Below are 19,465 nucleotides of genomic sequence, written 5' to 3' on the forward strand. Positions count from 1 at the left end.
GAAGGCGGCTCCGACCAGTCCGTCGGATCCGCCGCCAAAAGACATAGGCAGGCTTCTCCTTGGCTCCAAGGACTTGGAGCCGAGGGAACGGTCTGCCTCGATGTCACCAGTCTCGACTCCTCGGACTTCGGAGCCGATGGCTGGGGCATCGAGAGGCGGGTCACCTTCGCCGGCTCCACTGGTCTCGGAGCCGACTAAGGTTGCCCGCTCAGACACTTCCTCCTCGGCGCCAAGTCCTCCTCGGCACCGATGGAATCTACTGTGGTATTCCTCGGCGCCGATAATCATCGAGTCGCCTCGGAGCCGGTCCCCTAGTCCTTTGGGGCCGTTGGAGAGGCCTTCTCGAACCCGTTCAGTATCCTCTAAGTCCTCGAGGATGTCGGATTCGGATATAGACAGGGTGCTCCAAAGACTGTTCCAGTCCCCAGTCTTTCAAAAATTTGTTTCGGCTCCGACCCAGTTGGCTTTGGAGCCGATAGCCCATGCCCATCCCATGGCTGTTCCTCCTCCGACCGCTTCGGCTCCGTCGGAGCAGATGCTGTTGGAGCCGGTGGAGATCTTAGGGTCGGCTCCGACCCTTACTCCAACCCGGGCCTTCGGGTCCGAGTTTGGTACACGGACTTCTTCGGCTGGACCCGGGGGTGATGTTTCGGGACCTATGCTTTCGGTTCCGAGCCTCCTCTCGGTGCTTCGCGGGATTGCCGTCTGCTATCATGGCTCCGGAGACTGGACACTCTCAGGATTCTGGGGGTCTGGCTTTCAGGGCTATGAGGAGTGCCTTGGCCAAGTCTTCGGCCATCTCTCCGGCTTTACCGGCACCTTCCCTGGGCGTGGAGACTGGGTCTTTGGCAGTTCCCTGTCCGTAGGCAGCGGAGCCCTGGGCCTGAGGTTACCCCCATTGGGGTTCCCTCCTCCTGAGGGTTCTTCGAGTTGTCTTCGGAGGAACCCCGAGGAAGAGATCGTGCAAGAGGAAGCACGTGGACTCCGCCGAGTCTATTACATCGGACACTGATCTTGATGATGCGGAGGGGTCCCCGAAGTCGCCCTCGGATGATGTCTCATTTGCAGACATCTTAGAGATCCTCAAACAACGGGGGGGCTGGATATCCAAACCCCTCTGCTGATGAGTCAGTGCTCCTCAAGGCCTTTGGGGCTCAGCCCTCCGCCTCCTGGGTGTCTCCGCCCTTGACGAGCTTCTGGATTTAGTTTGTCAAGGGCGTGGGAACATCCAGATACCGTGGAACCAGTCCCTTCTCGTCCTAATAAATTTTTGTCTGCCCCACCCGAGAAGGAGTTCCTCACTAAAGGCGTGGCTGTAGATGCCATGGTGGTGGCATCTGCTACACAACAGGACGTGGCAGAGGCTTCAACGTCCGTCCATCCTCCTAATAAGGAGTCTAGGAGCATGGACAGGTACGGGAGGCGCACCCTGACTTCAGCGGCCTTTACTTTAAGGTCTCTGAATTATTTGGCACATTTTACCAGGCTTCAGAGGGATCTGGTCAAGGAGCTGTCAGATTCCCTCTCGGGTAACCTACCTGAGCAGCTAGCCCAGTCGGTTAGCTCTCAGTTGGCTATCCTTACGTCAATTTCTAACTCGTCCATGAGGCTCATTTCCTATGCGGCCGAAGGGGCGGGTAGAGCGGCAGGCACAGGCGTGGCTCTACGGAGACAAGCCTGGCTCCGCTTGTGTCAGTTCATGGAGGCCTTCAAGTCTTCCTTCGCCGACGCTCCCTTTGATGGGTCCTCTTTGTTTGGACCCAAGGTTAAAGACACCCTTACCCGCTGTGAGCAAGAGGGAAAAACTTTATCTGCCGTAGGTGCCCGTTATTCCACTCCCTTTCGGCCTTATACCAAGGCCAAAGGAGGGGGGAAGATGTGGTTCCAGAAATCAAGTAAGTTTTTTCCTCAACAGCAGGAAGATTCCCCTTCCAGAGGCAGAGGACGGGGAAATTTTTCTGGGAGACGCCGTCCCAGAGGCGGCAGAGGGCCCCGCAATTCTGGAGACCGCGAGTCCTTTCGTGGCTCTTCAGCCTCCCACACATCATGAGGGATTGCCCGGCTGTGCTGCTCCGGAGCCAGTCGGGTGTCATTTTGCCAAGCACCTAAAAGCCTGGGAGTCAATCACTCAGGACAGATGGGTGCTTCGGATCATTGCCGGAGGTTACACCATCCCATTCACATACTCACCACCACCGTCCAAGAAAATCCCGGACCCACCACCCAGTCAAAGGGAAATTGCAGCCGCAGAAGCTTTAAAGCTGCTAGAAAAAGGAGTCATCCAACCGGTCCCCACAGACCAGATCGGATCCGAAATTACTCCAGGTTCTTTTAGTGCCAAAAGCCAGGGGACCTGAGACCAATATTGGATCTCAGCAGACTGAACCAATCCGTCACGAAATCCAAATTCCGAATGGTCACGTTACAATCCATTCTCCCATTGTTGGAGAAGGATGTTTGGATGTGCTCCATAGACCTCAAGGATGCCTATTATCACATACCGATACATCAGGCGTCCAGGAGGTATCTGCGCTTCAGCCTGGGAGTCAGTCATTACCAATTTTGTGCTCTGCCCTTTGGTCTCACCACAGCCCTCAGGGTGTTCACCAAGTGTTTGGCGGTAGTGACGGCTCACCTGAGAAGTCTTGGATTCCAAGTGTTTCCCTATCTGGACGACTGGCTCCTGACTGCCACCACCAGGCATCTACTAATGGACAACCTCAAAGCCACCATCTCCTGGGTGCTACCCTGGGGATTACATGCAAGTGGTCAAAGTCTGGCTTGCGGCCCTCTCAGCGCATAAGGTTCATAGGAGCAGAGATAGACTCAAAATTGATCTGGCGTCTTTCTTCCTGCCGAAAGGATCCAAACTTTACAGGGCCAAGTTCAAGCTCTGGTCTCGAGATCCAAAGCCCCAGCCAGGATGGTTCTACAAGTTTTAGGTTCAATGTCTGCCACGGTTCTTTTAGTTCCTCTGGCAAGATTGCACATGAGGATTCTTCAGTGGCTATTGTCAACTCAATGGTCCTTTCAGGATCTTCCCTCAATCATCACATCATGATTACGGAAACATGCAAACGGGACCTTCGCTGGTGGCTTCAGACATCCAATCTAAATCAAGGAAGCCCCTTTGTTATTCCCTCTCCAGTGGTTACCCTGACGACAGATGCCTCCCAGATAGGGTGGGGGGGGCATTGTCTGGGCAGGTTAGTTCAGGGCTCCTGGCTTCCAGACGAAGCTCTTCTCCACATCAATGTGTTGGAGATGAGGGCTGTACTTCTATCCCTACAGGCCTTACACAAGTTTCTTCCTCAGGGCATCATCGCCATCCACACAGACAACATGTCGGTGGTCTGGTATCTGAACAAACAAGGAGGGACCAGATCTTACCCCTTTGCAGAGAGGCCATGAGGGTGTGGGAATGGGCTGTAGCTACCAACCGCTTCTTGGTAGCGACCCACATTCGGGAAATCAAATATATTGGCAGACAAATTGAGCAGGACAATTCTCTCTCCTCACGAGTGGTCCCTAAACGAAACAGTAGCAGCTCAGGTTTTCAGGAGATGGGGAACGCCGTGCTGCGATCTTTTTGCAACACCACTGAACACGAAGTGCAAAAGGTTCTTCTCCTTGACCCCACATCAAGGGGAATCAGCTATGGATGCTCTAGCACAACCTTGGCCAACAGGGCTACTTTATGCCTTTCCTCCGATACCACTTCTCTCCAAAGTCATTCAAAAAGCTTCTCAATTGGGGTCCACAATGATACTGATTGCTCCATTCTGGCCTCGTCAGGTATGGTTTCCCTACCTGAAGAAACATGCGGTGGACGATCGGGGTCCACAATGATACTGATTGCTCCATTCTGGCCTCGTCAGGTATGGTTTCCCTACCTGAAGAAACATGCGGTGGACGATCCTTGGACGTTAGATCTAACTCCGGATCTGCTAATCCATCAGTCGGGACAACAGCATCAGTCCCTACGCTCCTTGAAGTTGACAGCCTGGCTCCTCCACTTCCGACTTTAGTCAGAAGTCACACATTAGATCCGGAAGTTATTCACATTTTATCTTCAGCCCACAAACCCACCACTAACAAATTGTACCTCAGTAAGTGGAAGAGGTTTGCTATCTGGGCTCAACTCAGGGGCTTAGACCCTATCACTGCTCCGATCCCGAAGTTTTGAAATTTTTAACATCCCTGTTTAATCAAGGATCTTCTGTCTCTACTATTAAAGTACAACTGGCGGCTATCTCTAAATTCCACGAATCTATGGATCCTCCATTGATGAGCAGCAGATTATGCAAGACTTTTATTAAAGGTGCGGGCCTGTTAAGACCCCCAGTTTTCATCCTGCCTCCGTGGGATCTTGATTTGGTGCTTCGTGCATTAACATCTTCCCCTTTCGAACCTGCTGCTACATGTGAGTTAAAATATCTGTCTTGGAAAACTGCCTTCTTAGTTGCAATTACTTCTGCAAGAAGAGTCTCAGAGCTTCAAGCCCTATCTATTAAACCCCCGTACTTGATTTTCCACAAGGATAGAGTATCACTTAGGCCTAATCCATCCTTTGTCCCAAAGGTCTGTTCTAATCTCTGTCTTCAACAATCTCTAGAGCTACCAGTTTTCTTCCCAAAATTTTCCAATGACGCAGAATACACTCTCCATAAATTGGATGTTCACAGGCAATTGCGATTCTATTTAGACAGGACTCAACAATTTCGTAAGTCGGACCAATTGTTTGTGTCCTTCTCAGACAATAAATTGGGTAAAACCATTACAAAAGCTACTGTCTCCAAATGGATTAGAGATTGTATAACTCAGGCTTATTCTTCTTCGAATAAGCAACTTACAACATCTATCAAAGCTCACTCTACCAGAGCTATGGCAACTTCTATAGCCTTTCATTCCAGACTTGCTATATCGGAGATTTGTGCTGCGGCTACTTGGTCAAATCCGCACACTTTCATTTCCCATTATAAATTGGATGTGGCATCTAAAGGGCGAGCATCATTTGGTTCCACGGTACTCAGGAGTGTTTTCCAGTGAGCCACCCAGGATTCAGGTGCTAGGACGCTGTCCCATCAGTCAGAATGTAGGCGAGATAGGATCACATAACATCTTTTAGTTATGTACTCACCATAACTTCAGATGTTTGGGATCCATCTCGCCTTCATTCCTAATACCCACCCTCCTTCCCCCTGCCTTGGAGATCAGAAGAGATTGAATGGTTTTGAGTTCTACTGTTTTATCTTGTTTCATCTGACGATGTTATATAATCAGTGCGTGCATGTGTGCATGTATGCGGACAAACTAGATCTGGGGGACTGGTAGTGGTGCATCCTGGGATATAGTAAGCTCAGCCAATAAGAGACTTCGCTCTTTGGCATAAGCGTGCAGAGTCGGAGCCGAGGGATCGGCTCCGAACCCATCTGTCAGAATGTAGGCGAGATGGATCCCAAACATCTGAAGTTATGGTGAGTACATAACTAAAAGTTTCCCTCCCCTCGCTGGTGCGTAGTGTGTGTTTGGGCCTGTGTTTGTTTGACTAGTTAGCTTTTACTTTTTAGTCTAATTAAAGTAATAACTAGTGTCCTTAGGATGTCTGAACCACCTAAGGCTGTTTTTTTCGAAGTGCTCCGAGTGTGGCCATAAGCTTTCCCCTGCTGATGGCCACACTCGGTGCGTTCGATGCCTTGGGGTTGAACACCTCACTTCTGCATGTTCCGTTTGTGCAGGGTTCAACCCCAGGGCATTGAAGGAGCGGAGGTCGAAGCTGGTCCTGGCGGGACTTTTGCCCCCGGACTCGGCTCCGGCTACTCCTTCGGGGTACTGTCACGGTTCCTCCTCTCCTCTCCTCCTCCACCTGGGACTCAACCTCCCTCTAGTGGTTTGGAGGAGAGGGAAGCTAGAAAGAAGGACCGGAGGGAGAAGCACCATAAGCGGCGGGCCGAGACCTCTGTTTCGGCCCCGCCTGCCAAGCGGGCTTCTCCTCCGGCCTCCTTGTCTGCTGGTTCTCCCCCTCCTCGGCTCCGGTCTCCTGTGTGCTTTTCACCGGGAACTGAGGAGGAGGAGACCCAATCTCCGTCGAGGCTATCGAGGAGGCACTCAAGGCCTACCTCGGTAGCCTCGTCGAGATCTACGTACAGTTTATCTGATGCTGATCTGGATCAGATGATGAGAAGGTTCATCCAGGCCCAGATGCAGATGGGAGTGCTCTTGCCTCCCCCCCCCCTCTGGGGGGGAGCTCGACCCCTTTCTTTAAACCTATAGCTCCTTCTCCGACCCGCTACCCGGGTTCGGAGCAATTGGAGCCGAGCAGCTTCGGAGCCGGGGGTGGGTCGGCGCCGATATTACTAGGTACTTCAGATCCGACCCTGCCCTCGAGTGCTTCGGATCCGACCTCTCGGAGCCTGGATCCGAGCTTCGGATCCGGGGGGATCAGTGCTCCTTCGGCGCCGTCCGTGTCGGAGCGCACTGTCCCCTCGGATCCGAGTGCTTCGGCGCCGGCTCCGATCCACTCTTCGGATCCTAGGGGGAGCCGATTATCGGATCCTTTGGTCGAGGTCGGCTCCCCCTCGGCTTTTGATATAGTGGAAAGGGCCCTGTTGAGGGTTTCCGGACCCCCGGCACTTTCTTCGGCTCCGTCCTGCGCTCCATCTGCACTGGGCCAGGCTTCCACCATCCGGCCACTGGGACAGCCCGCTCCTTTGCCCCAAGTTGTTCCTTTGGAACATGTCACAGCTTGCGAGGAGTCCTCTGACAGCCCCCTGGAGGATGCCCTCGCAAGCATACGTGCAAAAGGAGGCACATAGACTCCCAGTCTCTCACTGAAGACACGGATTTGGAGGAAGGGAAGGCTCCCAAGATCACCCCGAGGATGTCTCCTTTGGAGACATCATGGAAATGCTTCGCATAAGGGGGGGGGTGGTCTGCCCCCAAGTCTTCCTCGGACGAGTCCGTGTTCTTGGAGGCATTTGAAGCGGGCCCGTCTACCTCTTGGGTGTCCCCTCCTGCCGACCCCCTGGTGGACCTGATTACCACCAGGGCGTGGAAGGAACCGGACACCGTGGAGCCAATTCCAAAAAGGACTGACCGTATACTCAGTCCCCTGGCTGACCGTGCCCACTGGAGTAAGGGGCCTCCGGTAGATGCCATGTTGACGGCGGCAGCCACCAAGAGGGAACTTGCTCAGGAGAGCCCCTCAGTCCATCCCCCGAGCAAGGAGTCTCCGATGATGGACCGCTTGGGGAAGCGGATGTTTAGTTCAGCGACCTTTTTAGTGAGGGCGCTGAACAACCTGGCACATGTGATTAGGATGCAGCGCGATCTTATCAAGGAATACGCTGCATCCCCCCCAGAGTCCATGTCGGAGGAGGACAAATTGTTGTACTCCACCCGTATGGCCACTCTCAGGTCCGTGACTAATACCTCTATGCGGTTACTGTCCCATGCTATGGAAGGTGCCACTAGAGCCGCAGGGGCAGGCCTAGTTACTAGACGTCAGGCCTGGCTCCGTCATTGCGATTTCACGGAGCCCTTCAAGGCATCATTTGCGAACGCTCCCTTCGATGGTTCTGCCCTGTTTGGCAAAACTGTTCGTGATACTTTGACCCAGAGCGAAAAGGACGGGAAGACGCTGTCTGCCGTCGGAATCCGCTTCTCTGTGCCCCAGAAGCCCTATTCTAGGAACCAAAAGGGCCAGAAGAAGATGTGGTTCCGGAAGTCGCAGCAATCCCAACCCGCTCCGGACAACCAGTCCTTCCGTGGCAGAGGAGGACAGGGAGGACGCCGCCCCAGGGGCAGAGGGGCTCCCAGGAACTTCGGGTCCAGAGAACCCTTCTCTGAACGGCCCGCGCAGCAGCCCTGAAGGGTTGCCCGGCTGCTCCACTCTGGAGGCAGTCGGGGGACGTTTTTCAGAGCACCTAGCGGCATGGGAGTCCATAACATCAGACCGCTGGGTCCTCCGCATCATATCCAGAGGATACCGCATCCCATTTCATCACATGCCGAAATTGAAGTCCCTCCCCGACGTTCGACCCGGTCAGTGGGAGGCCGCTTTGGCAGAAATTGGCCATCTGCTAAAGAAAAGAGCCATCCAGCCCGTCCCCCCAGTCCAGATCAGATCAGGGTTCTACTCTAGGTTTTTTTTAGTGCCAAAAAAGACGGGGGATCTAAGACCAATATTAGACCTTTCACTCTTGAACCTGGCAGTTCCCAAGGAGAAGTTCCGAATGGTGACATTACAGTCTATTCTCCCCCTCCTGGGAGAAAATCACTGGATGTCCTCTATAGACCTCAAGGATGCGTACTACCATATACTAATGGACAGGCGCTCCAGGAGGTTTCTCCGCTTCCGGCTGGGAGCCAGTCACTACCAATTCCGGGTCCTTCCCTTTGGTCTCACCACAGCCCCCAGGGTGTTCACCAAGGTTTTAGCAGTGGTAGCGGCCCACCTGAGGCTTCAGGGGGTGCAGGTCTTCCCTTACCTGGATGACTGGCTTCTCACCGCTCCAACAAGGCATCTACTGTTATTGGCACGGGATTCCTTCCTCCATCTAGCTCCCCGTCTGGGCATCACAATAAATACAGAAAAATCCAACCTAGCCCCTATGCAGTTCATAGATTTTTTAGGTGCCAGGTTAGACACGAGATGGTTAAGAGCCTTCCTCACTGTGGACAGAATTCAGAATCTGCAGCTCCAGGTGCGGGCCATTCTCCACTCCAGCTCAGTTCCAGCGGAGTTGGTCCTGAGGGCTCTAGGGTCCATGGCAGCAGCGATAGCTCTTCTTCCTCTCGCCAGGTTCAATATGCGCGTCTTTCAATGGACACTCCTAGTTCAGTGGTCTTATCTTGCTCTTCCTATGCATCATCCCATTGCGATCAGCAAGGCTTGCAAATGGTCCCTCCTGTGGTGGCTCCACTCTCCAGATCTCCACGGAGGCCGCCCCTTTTGTGCTTCTCCCCCTCTCGCCACGGTGACCACGGACGCCTCCCGCCTCGGGTTCGGGGGGCATTTTGCAGGCCGGACGGTCCAAGGCACGTGGAACGATTCAGAGACCTTACTGCATATCAACGTTCTAGAGATGAGAGCAGTGCTCTTAGCGTTGCAAGCACTACAGGCCTTTCTTCCCTTGGGAACTATTGTGATTCAGTCGGACAACATGTCTGTCGTCTGGTATATCAACAAACAGGGAGGAACCAGGTCTTACCCTCTTTGTCGAGAAGCCATGAGAGTGTGGGAATGGGCAATCTCCACCAACCGCTTTCTCATCGCAAAGCATATTCCGGGTCGGTCCAACATCCTTGCGGACAAACTCAGTCGCACCATTCTCTCCCCTTACGAGTGGTCTCTCAATGCTCAGGTAGCGAAATGCATCTTCGCACGGTGGGGAACTCCTTGTTGCGATCTTTTTGCGTCTCCCTCAATCACCAAGTGCGACAGTTTTTTCGCTCTAATACCTCCTCCCGGAGATACCCCAAGAGACGCTCTGGTGCATGCTTGGCCCCCCGGTCTTCTTTATGCTTACCCCCCTTTGCCTCTGATGCTCCAAGTTCTTCAGAAAGCCTCTCGGGTGCAGAATGATTCTTATTGCCCCATTCTGGCCTCGACAGATCTGGTTCCCTTTCCTAAGGTCTCACTCAGTGAATCCTCCTTGGATTCTAGATCCCATTCCGGATCTGATATCTCACCCATCCCATCTATCAACCCCGAATCTGGACAACCTGAAGCTGACTGCTTGGCTGCTCCAGTTCCACTCCTGATCAGGACTCCCGGTATTTCGTCTCCAGTTAAGGCCATCCTGGTGGCGGCTCATAAACCATCTACCAGGAAAGTTTACCGCAGTAAGTGGAAACGATTCTCCATTTGGGCGGAGCGGCAAGGTCTAGACCCCTTCACAGTTCCCCTTCCTCTGGTGCTTGACTTTCTAACCACTCTTTTTAATGATGGTGCCAGCAGTTCCACGGTCAAAGTGCAACCTGCGGCAATTTCTCACTATCATATTGGTCAAGACTCCAGTCCACTGATGTCTGCCAAATTGTGTAAGATTTTCCTAAAAGGTACCTTTCTCCTCAGGCCCCCTGTAAAGCAAGTGGTTCCTCCTTGGGACCTTTCTTTGGTCCTTCAGGCCTTGACCACTCCCCCCTTCGAACCTGCGGCTACGGTAGATCTGAAGTTTTTATCTTTCAAGACGGCCTTTTTAGTAGCCATTACCTCGGCCAAGAGAGTTTCAGAACTTCAAGCCTTATCCGTCAAGCCTCCTTACTTGGTCTTTCATCCGGACCATGTATACCTCAGGACCAATCCGTCCTTTCTTCCTAAGGTAGCTTCTGAAGCAAATATTAATCAATCCATTAACCTCCCTGTTTTCTTTCCTAAATATCAAAACAAAGGTGAATACAAGCTACATTCCTTAGATGTTCACAGGCAACTTAGATTTTATCTGAACAGGACAGCTGGTCATAGGCAATCTGACTAGTTGTTTATTTCCTTTGCTAAATTCAATTTGGGTAAGCCAATTTCCAAAGTCTCCTTATCACGCTGGATTTCGCAGTGCATCTTATTGGCTTATCAAGCTTCTGGAAGGCCCGCACCGGAGGGAGTACATGCCCATTCAACCCGGTCAGTTTCTACTTCAGCGGCCTTTAAAGCTAGGATTCCTCTAGATGATATTTGTTCAGCAGCCACTTGGGCTTCATCTCATACCTTTATCTCCCACTACAAGTTGGATATTACATCTAGAGGTAGAGCATACTTTGGCTCCGCGGTCCTCCGGAATATCCTTCCATGATGGCCGCCCAAGATTCAGGTAGCTGGGGAGACTCTGTCCCACAGGTTGCAGACAAATGAATCTCCTACTTCAGATTTAGAAGTTATGTACTCACCATAACGTTCCATCTGAGTAGGTGTATTCATTTGTCTGCAACCATCCCGCCCTCCTATCCCCCTGGCCTTGTCAGTTTCCTGCATATTATGTGTACCCTTTTTAGGGTATTTCTATTGTTGGCAAACTCGATCTGAGGTCATGTAGGGAGAGCAGGGCATTATGGGTGAGGGGAGGAGCTGAGAGCTCGGATCCATAGCTGGAAAACCATGCCGGTTCGGATCCGATATCGGATCCATAACCCACAGGTTGCAGACAAATGAATACACCTACTCAGATGGTACGTTATGGTGAGTACATAACTTCTAATTTAACTTGTGGGAAACAAATACCTCATAAGGATTTCCACTCTTACTGTCTCCCTTGCTTAGGCCCAGATCACAACGTCTCGGCCTGCTCAGCCTGTGCTTCCTTCAACCGACGAACTCTTAGACGTCGGTCGGAGTTTGCAGAGGAATTTTTTGGGGCTAATTTTGCGTACAAGATGCCGTCGGAGACTCCAACTTCGCATGTGGTTAAAAAAACGGAAGGACAAGGACCGACCCTCGCGGCCCTCGGTTTCGGCTGAAACCGAGTCCTCGGTGCTTCCTATAACCGAATCCACTCAACCGACTACCTCAGCCACGGAGGCCCCGGCCGAGTCGGTTATTGAATTACCTACTGAAACCAGTGTCCAGGACATGTCCGACACCATCCCTTTAGACAAGTCTACTCCTGCACGTGGTGCAGCCAGAGCCCCTGCATCCATGTCCATTAAGGCCTTTTCTAGGGCTAAAGCTGCTAAACTTGCTAAAGCTTTGCCTCCCAAGACTACCTCTCAGAGGCCTTCTACTGGCTCTCAGATTCTCAGCCTAGCAGAGGATCTTATCTCTTTAATTAGAGGTTCTCAACCTCACCCAGACAGGGGCTCTCTACCACCACCAGACAAAAGGCATAGGGTTGAGCCCTCTGACCCCCATTCCTCAGATGAGTCTACGGATGGCTCTCTGTTGTCAGACCACCAGGTGGAGGCTTACTCGCCCTACGAGGATTCTGATGCTGAACAATCTATTCCTTCGGCCTCCCCTCCTGAAGAATTTTCATTTGGTGAGACATTGCACTCTGAGAGAACATTTTCAATGGCAGGGCCAGGAATTTTCTGATTCTAGAAAGAGATTAAGCACCTTTTTACATTTACCTCAGCATTGGCCTTTAGCTATACCTCCTGTTTTGAATGTTATTGATGATGTGTACTCTGATGCTAGTGCAGCCCCTGATGTCCTTCAAGAATGCAACTGCAGTCATAACATATGGGTTGTCCTGCCTCAGGCAGCCCTCGGTCGGCCGGATTCCAAAGTCTGGGTCCGACGTCGGCTGATGTCGCATTTCTCTCCGACGTCAGAGCGGCTGGAGTATATAAGCATCAGCCGACGCCATCTTCTTCAGTCTTTCTTGCCGCGCGGTGCTCGAAGCAGAAGCAGTTCGCAAGTGCTGGTCGGTCAGCTCCTGTATTCTTCGATTCCGAAGTCATCAAAAAGCTAAGTACCCCGTTGGGGATCTTTTCTTGCCTCAGCCGATGTCAGAAATTACTGAAAAAGTTAACAATTGTCTTTCTTGTGGTAAACAAATACCTCATAAGGATTTCCACTCTTACTGTCTTCCTTGCCTTGGCCCAGACCACAACGTCTCGGCCTGTGTAGCCTGTGCTCGCTTCAACCACCGCACTCTCAGGCGCCGGGCGGAGTTCGCTGAAGATTTTTTCGGTGAAAAATTCGCTTACACAATGCCGTCGGAACTTCCGACATCACAAACTCCCAAGAAACGAAAAGACCGGGACCGACATCCTCGGCCTGCGTCTACCACCGACTCCACGCCAAAACCTATCGCGGGTGCTCCGGTTCTCTCTGAGACGGTCTCTCCACCGCTCCGAACCGAAGACACCGCATTACCGACGACTACGATTCCGATTATCACTCCGACGTCAGTTATTGATTTTCCTCCGGATACCGAAACCGAGGACATGCCCGAGACCATTGCTGTAGACAAGGTCACTCCTGCACGTGGAGCTGCCAGGCCTCCTATGGCCATGTCCATTAAGGCCTACACCAGGGCTAAGGCAGCCAGCAAAACAAAACATCTTACTACTAAAACCTTTTCCTCAGCCTACTCCAGAGACACAAATTATGTCTATGGCTGCTGATTTAATTTCTATGATTAGAGGTTCACAGGCACATCCTGAGAGAGGATCCCAGCCTCCTTCTGATAAAAGGCCCCGGGTTGAACCCTCTGACCCTATTCCGTCAGATGAAGACTCTGAGGGCTCTGTCCACTCTGATAGCCAGGAAGAGCTCTTCCAGACCTATGAGGACTCGGATGCAGAGGATTCCATCCCCTCGGCCTCCCCGCCTGAGGATATTTCTTTTGGGGAAGTTCTGCATACCATGAGGGAACATTTGAAGTGGCAAGGCCAGGAATTCTCTGATTCCAGAAAACACCTTCGGACTTTCCTTAAGAAGCCCCAGCACAGGCCCTTAGCTATTCCTCCTGTACTTGATGTTTTGGATGATTTATATTCTGACTCTAGTGTTACCCCTGACTCTCTTCCTCCTGCTCCAGCCAAGCCAGACAGGTATTACAGGGTCCCAGAAACTCATTCCCATTTATTCAGGGCCCATACTGCTGATTTGGAAACTATTTCTCAGGGGCCTAAAGGAGTTTCAGCTTCCACCTCTAAAAATCCATTGCCCTCCAACAGGGAAGCTAGGTCATTAGAGAGATGGGGCAAAAAGGTTTACACATCCACTACCTTATCTATGAGAGCTTTGAATTGCCTTTTTCATATGTTACAATATCAGGATTTCCTGTTAGAAGATTTACAAAAAAACATTGGCCACTCCTGATCCTTTAGACAGGAAGGCTTTGCAGGAAGCAGTACATAACACTCAGCAAGTAAGCAATCACTTCCTGCAGTGTGGATATGATGCACTGGAAGCTTCATGTAGGGAAGCTATGACAGGGGCAGTCATTCGTAGACATGCATGGTTAAAAGATCAACCTCTACCAGATCATGTAAAGGCAAAACTTCTGGATGCACCTTTGGAAAAGAACAAGCTTTTTGGTGCTAATGCTAAGGATGTGTTAAAGACCATCGAGGAAAAAGCAAAATCAGTTCCGACGGTGAAAGATTTCCTCCAGGTTCAACCCCCCAGATTCAGTAGGAATTGGCCTTCAAAAAACTGGTCCTTTCCTAATCCAGAAAAGTTTCAAAGGGGTAAAAACAGACGTGGCCGAGGAAGAGGCCAATACAGAGGTCCTTACAGGGGACGACAATGGCAGCCAGGAAAGCAAAGCAGTGACGCAGGGGTTTCACCTGCCCCACAGCCACAATCTCAATGACTTTCCTCTACTTCCGCCTACCAGGGAACAAATAGAAGCTCCCTTGGGCTGGAAATTATCTATGTTTGCAGAAAATTGGCACAGACTGACAAAGGACAAATGGATTTTGGACATTATAGACTGAGGCTACAGGTTCCATTTTCATACCTTGCCAAGAAAACAAGGCATGCCAAACCTACCACAAAACCAGAGGGTAGAGGCTATCGAGCAAATCTCTCTGCTGACTCGGATGAAAGCAATAGAAAGAGTTCCACAACAAGAACAAGGCCAGGGGTTTTACTCAAGACTGTTCCTTGTTCCAAGAAAAGAATCTCAGTGGAGACCAATACTGGATTTGTCCGCATTAAACACCTTTCTCATAGTACCAAAGTTCAAAATGCTGACTCTACAGCAACTCCTTCCCATGCTGGGCAAGGGGTCTTGGCTGATTACTCTGGACCTCAAGGAGGCATACCTGCATGTCCCTATCAGACACAGCTGCAGAAGATACCTCAGATTTCTTGCAGGGCCAGAGCATTATCAATTCTCAGCATTGCCATTTGGCTTATCTACTGCGCCCAGAGTATTCACAAAATGCCTGGCTTCAGTAATTGCTCATTGTAGGCTCCATGGGATACAAATTTACCCGTACTTGGACGACTGCCTCATACAAGCGGACGACAAATTGATGTTGACAAAAAACTTGGACTATGTCATACGATTACTTCAAGATCTGGGATACACAGTCAACTTCCAAAAGTCAAGACTGCAGCCATCCCAGCAAATAATCTTCTTAGGAGCCAAATTAGACACAGCCTCTCAAATGGCTTACCTGACAGAAGACAAGCAAGAGAAGTTAACTCATTACTTCAAAGGTTTAGCAAAACTCACCCAGATGACTGCAAGGAGATTCCTACAGGCCCTGGGTTACATGGCATCCTGCATTCTCCTGGTTCCATTAGCAAGACTACACATGAGAAAGTTTCAATGGTACCTAAAAAGCATTTGGTCTCAGCACAGCAACAACTTAGAGACAACCATACCGCTCATTCCATGCCTACAAAAGGAATTCCTATGGTGGGCCTCGGTGAGCCAGGCAAACACAGGTATGTCATTCAAAAAACCACAGATAACACAAACCATGACCACTGACGCCTCAGACCTTGGATGGGGGGCACACATGGAAGGCAGATGTATACAAGGACAATGGTCTCAAAAGGAAACACATCTGCATATAAATCAAAAGGAAATGCTGGCAGTAATGCATGCCATCGAGGCCTTTCAACACCAACTTCAACAAGGCCATTTACTGATACGGACAGACAACACCACTGTGATGTGGTATATAAACAAGCAAGGGGGCACCCACTCTTACCCCCTTTGCAGACTGACAATGCATCTTTGGGAAAAATCACTGAGCCTAAACATCCAGTTACAATCCCAGTTTGTTCCAGGCAAAGACAATGTGCTGGCGGACAGCCTAAGCAGGAATTTCACAGATCCACACGAGTCCATCCGAAGATCTTCACACAACTCACTTCGACATGGGGCAGGCCAGAAGTAGACCTATTTGCCTCTCACCTCAACCATCATCTACAAAAATTCTGCACAAGGACATACCATCCAAAAGCTTGGAAAATAGATGCTCTCTCATTCAACTGGAACTTCCTAACAATCTATGCATTCCCACCTCTGCCACTGATGACCTCAGTACTACTAAAGATCAAAGCAGAGACCCAAGGGAATCATAATAGCTCCGGACTGGCCAAGACAACACTGGTACCCACTACTACGGAGCATATGTCACACCAGGAGGTGGGCCCTTCCCCAAAGGCCTCTACTTTTGACTCAACACAATCTCAAAACAGTGCATCCAAACCTTCAGACACTGCAGCTAACAGCCTGGGAGATCCCATAAATAACCTCAACCTATCTCTCTCCAAGGAAGTTCAGCGGATACTAACAGAGGCTCGAAGACCATCCACCAGAAAGGTTTACTTAGCAAAATGGAAGAGATTCAGCAATTTGAATACCAGCAAGGGACATGATGCATCATTGTTGAACATCCCACTCATCTTGGAATATTTGGCGGATATGCTAAAGAACGGCCTCTCATATTCTTCCATAAAGATACATGCATCAGCTATTTCAGCTAGATATAACACTGATCTTCCTGTCTTTTCACACCCTTTGCTAAGGCAATTCCTCAGGGGAATCAAGAACAACAAGCCACCAAGAAAGGCCCCAGTGCAAGCCTGGGACCTCAATTTTGTCCTAGAAAAACTGACTCTACCTCCTTTTGAGCCAGCAGCTTCAGTTGACTTGCAATTTCTCTCATGGAAGACAGCTTTCCTGTTGGCAATTACCTCAGCAAGAAGGGTTTCGGAACTACAGGCCCTAATGGCAATACCACCATTCATAATTTTTCACAGAGACAGGGTTTCATTAAGGACCAACCCTACTTTTATGCCAAAGGTGGTATCTAGGGTTTCTTTAAATCAAGCTATTCATTTGCCTGCTTTCTTCCCCAATCCTGAGAATAAGGGGGAAAGACTGTTACATACCTTGGACATTCACAGACAACTTCGATACTACCTGGACAGAACCAAGGCCAGTAGGAAGTCTGAACAACTTTTTGTAGCTTACGCCCCTGCAGTCCAAGGAAAAGCAAATTTCAAAACAGACTATTTCAAAATGGATTGGACATTGCATCAGATTTTGTTATTCCTTTCATGGAAAGACTGTTCCAGCCAATGTCAGACCACATTCCACAAGAGCTACAGCCAACTCTACAGCATTCTTAAGAGGGGTGCCTATTAAGGACATTCTAGAAGCTGCTACATGGAGCTCCGTGCATACATTCTCGAAACACTACAATCTCCTTCTGTACTCCAGATCCAGAGCAGGCTTTGCTTCGGCAGTCCTGCAGGGTTTGATTGCCACACCATCTTTTTCCTAGAGCATACCTCCTCCCCCAGCTAAGCTATGGTATTCTACCCATATGTTATGACTGCAGTTGCATTCTTGAAGGACATAGTACAGTTTTGTACCTACCATAAATGTAGATGTCCGATAGACATGCAACTGCAGTCGGATTTTCCCTCCCTCCATACCCCTCTATGCCTAGGATCCAATCCTATCCCTGTTTTCTCTTAGCTGGGGATATCTGTTATGGTGTATTTGTTTTATTGCTCATTTATTTCTCTGGAATCCTGTTTTTGTCTTCCAATTTGATTACAGCCTTCCTTGGAGGGCACCTGGCATCTGGGGCAAGAAACACTGAAGAAGATGGCATCAGCTGATGCTTATATACTCCAGCCGCTCTGACGTCGGAGAGAAATGCGACATCAGCCGACGTCGGACCCAGACTTTGGAATCCGGCCGACCGAGGGCTGCCTGAGGCAGGACAACCCATATGTTATGACTGCAGTTGCATGTCTATCGGACATCTACATTTATGGTAGGTACACAACTGTACTATTCTCTCCCTCCGGCTCCTGCCAAACCTGATAGGTACTACAGGGTCCCGGATTCTCATCTACACCTGTACAAGGCCCACTCTGCAGACCCAGAAACTATTTCCCAGGGCCCAAAAGGGGTTGCAGCTGCCACTGCTAAAAATCCTCTACCTTCTGAAAGGGAGTCTTGAGCTTTAGAGAGATGGGGAAAGAAAGTATATACTTCTGCAACTCTTTCCATGAGGGCATTAAATTGTCAATTTCATATGATTCAGTACCAAGAGTATTTGTTAGATGAATTGTATAAGAAGCTTTCCTCCTCTGAACCCCTTGACCGTAGATCACTTCAGGATCTGGTACATAACTCACAGCAGGTTAGCAACCATTTTTTGCAGTGTGGTTATGATGCACTGGAAGCTTCATGTAGGTCAGCTATGACAGGGGCAGTTATATGTAGGCATGCCTGGTTGAAGGAACAATCTCTACCGGACCATGTTAAAGCTAAGCTCCTGGATGCTCCAATGGAAAAACAAAAACTATTTGGTTCCACGGCTCAGGAGGTCTTAAAGAAGTTTGAAGAAAAGGCAAAATCTGTGCAAACAGTCAAGGACTTTCTGCCGGTACAACCACCGAGATTCAGCAGAAATTGGCCTACTAAGAATTGGTCCTTTCCGGACTCAGACAGATTCCAGAGAGGCAGAAACAGGCGTGCCAGAGGTAGAGGACAAGCTAGAGGCTCCTACAGAGGCCGTCAGTGGCAGCCTCCCAACCAGAGAAGTAGTGCAGGAACAACAACAACTGCTACACCAGGACAGACTCAATGACTTCATTTTGATTCCTCCGACCAGGGCTCAATTAGAAGCACCATTGGGCGCAAAGTTTTCTTTATTTTCAAAAAATTGGTATTGCAGTACAAGGGACACATGGACACTGCAAATAATAGACAAAGGATACAGGTTCCATTTCCACACATTGCCAAAAAGAAAAGGAATGCCAGACCTGCCACCAAATCAAAGGGCAGAGGCTTTGAAGCAAATCACCATATTAATACAAATGAAAGCCATAGAAAAGGTACCTCTTTCAGAACAAGGCCAAGGATTTTATTCCAGATTATTCCTTGTTCCAAGAATAGAAAATCAGTGGAGGCCTATTCTCGACCTGTCCGCACTGAATACTTTCCTCATTGTGCCAAAATTCAAGATGCTGACCCTACAACAGCTTCTTCCCATGCTGGGCAAGGAGTCTTGGCTGGTGACTCTAGATCTCAAGGAGGCATACCTGCATGTCCCTATTCGACAAAGTTGCAGAAGACACCTAAGATTTCTTGCAGGATCAGAGCATTATCAATTCTCAGCATTGCCCTTTGGCTTATCTACTGCGCCCAGAGTATTCACGAAATGCCTGGCATCAGTAATTGCACACTGCAGACTTCAGGGGATTCAAATCTACCCATATCTGGATGACTGCCTTATACAAGCGGACAAGAAGGAAAATTTGTTAAAGGACTTGGACTATGCCATCCACCTATTACAGGCCTTGGGATACACAGTCAACATCCAAAAATCAAGACTTGTTCCATCCCAAAGAATAACCTTTTTGGGTGCAGATCTAGACACAACCACCCAAATGGCCTTTCTCACAGAAGAAAAACAAAAACAACTTCCGGATTACTTCAAGAATCTGACAAGACAAACTCAGCTGACTGCAAGAAAAATCCTGCAGGCCCTGGGTTACATGGCATCCTGCATAATTCTGATTCCACAAGCC

The sequence above is a fragment of the Protopterus annectens genome, chromosome 2.part0 (assembly GCF_019279795.1).
Source record: "Protopterus annectens isolate FY-2018-M chromosome 2.part0, PAN1.0, whole genome shotgun sequence".
Classification (NCBI taxonomy): domain Eukaryota; kingdom Metazoa; phylum Chordata; order Ceratodontiformes; family Protopteridae; genus Protopterus; species Protopterus annectens.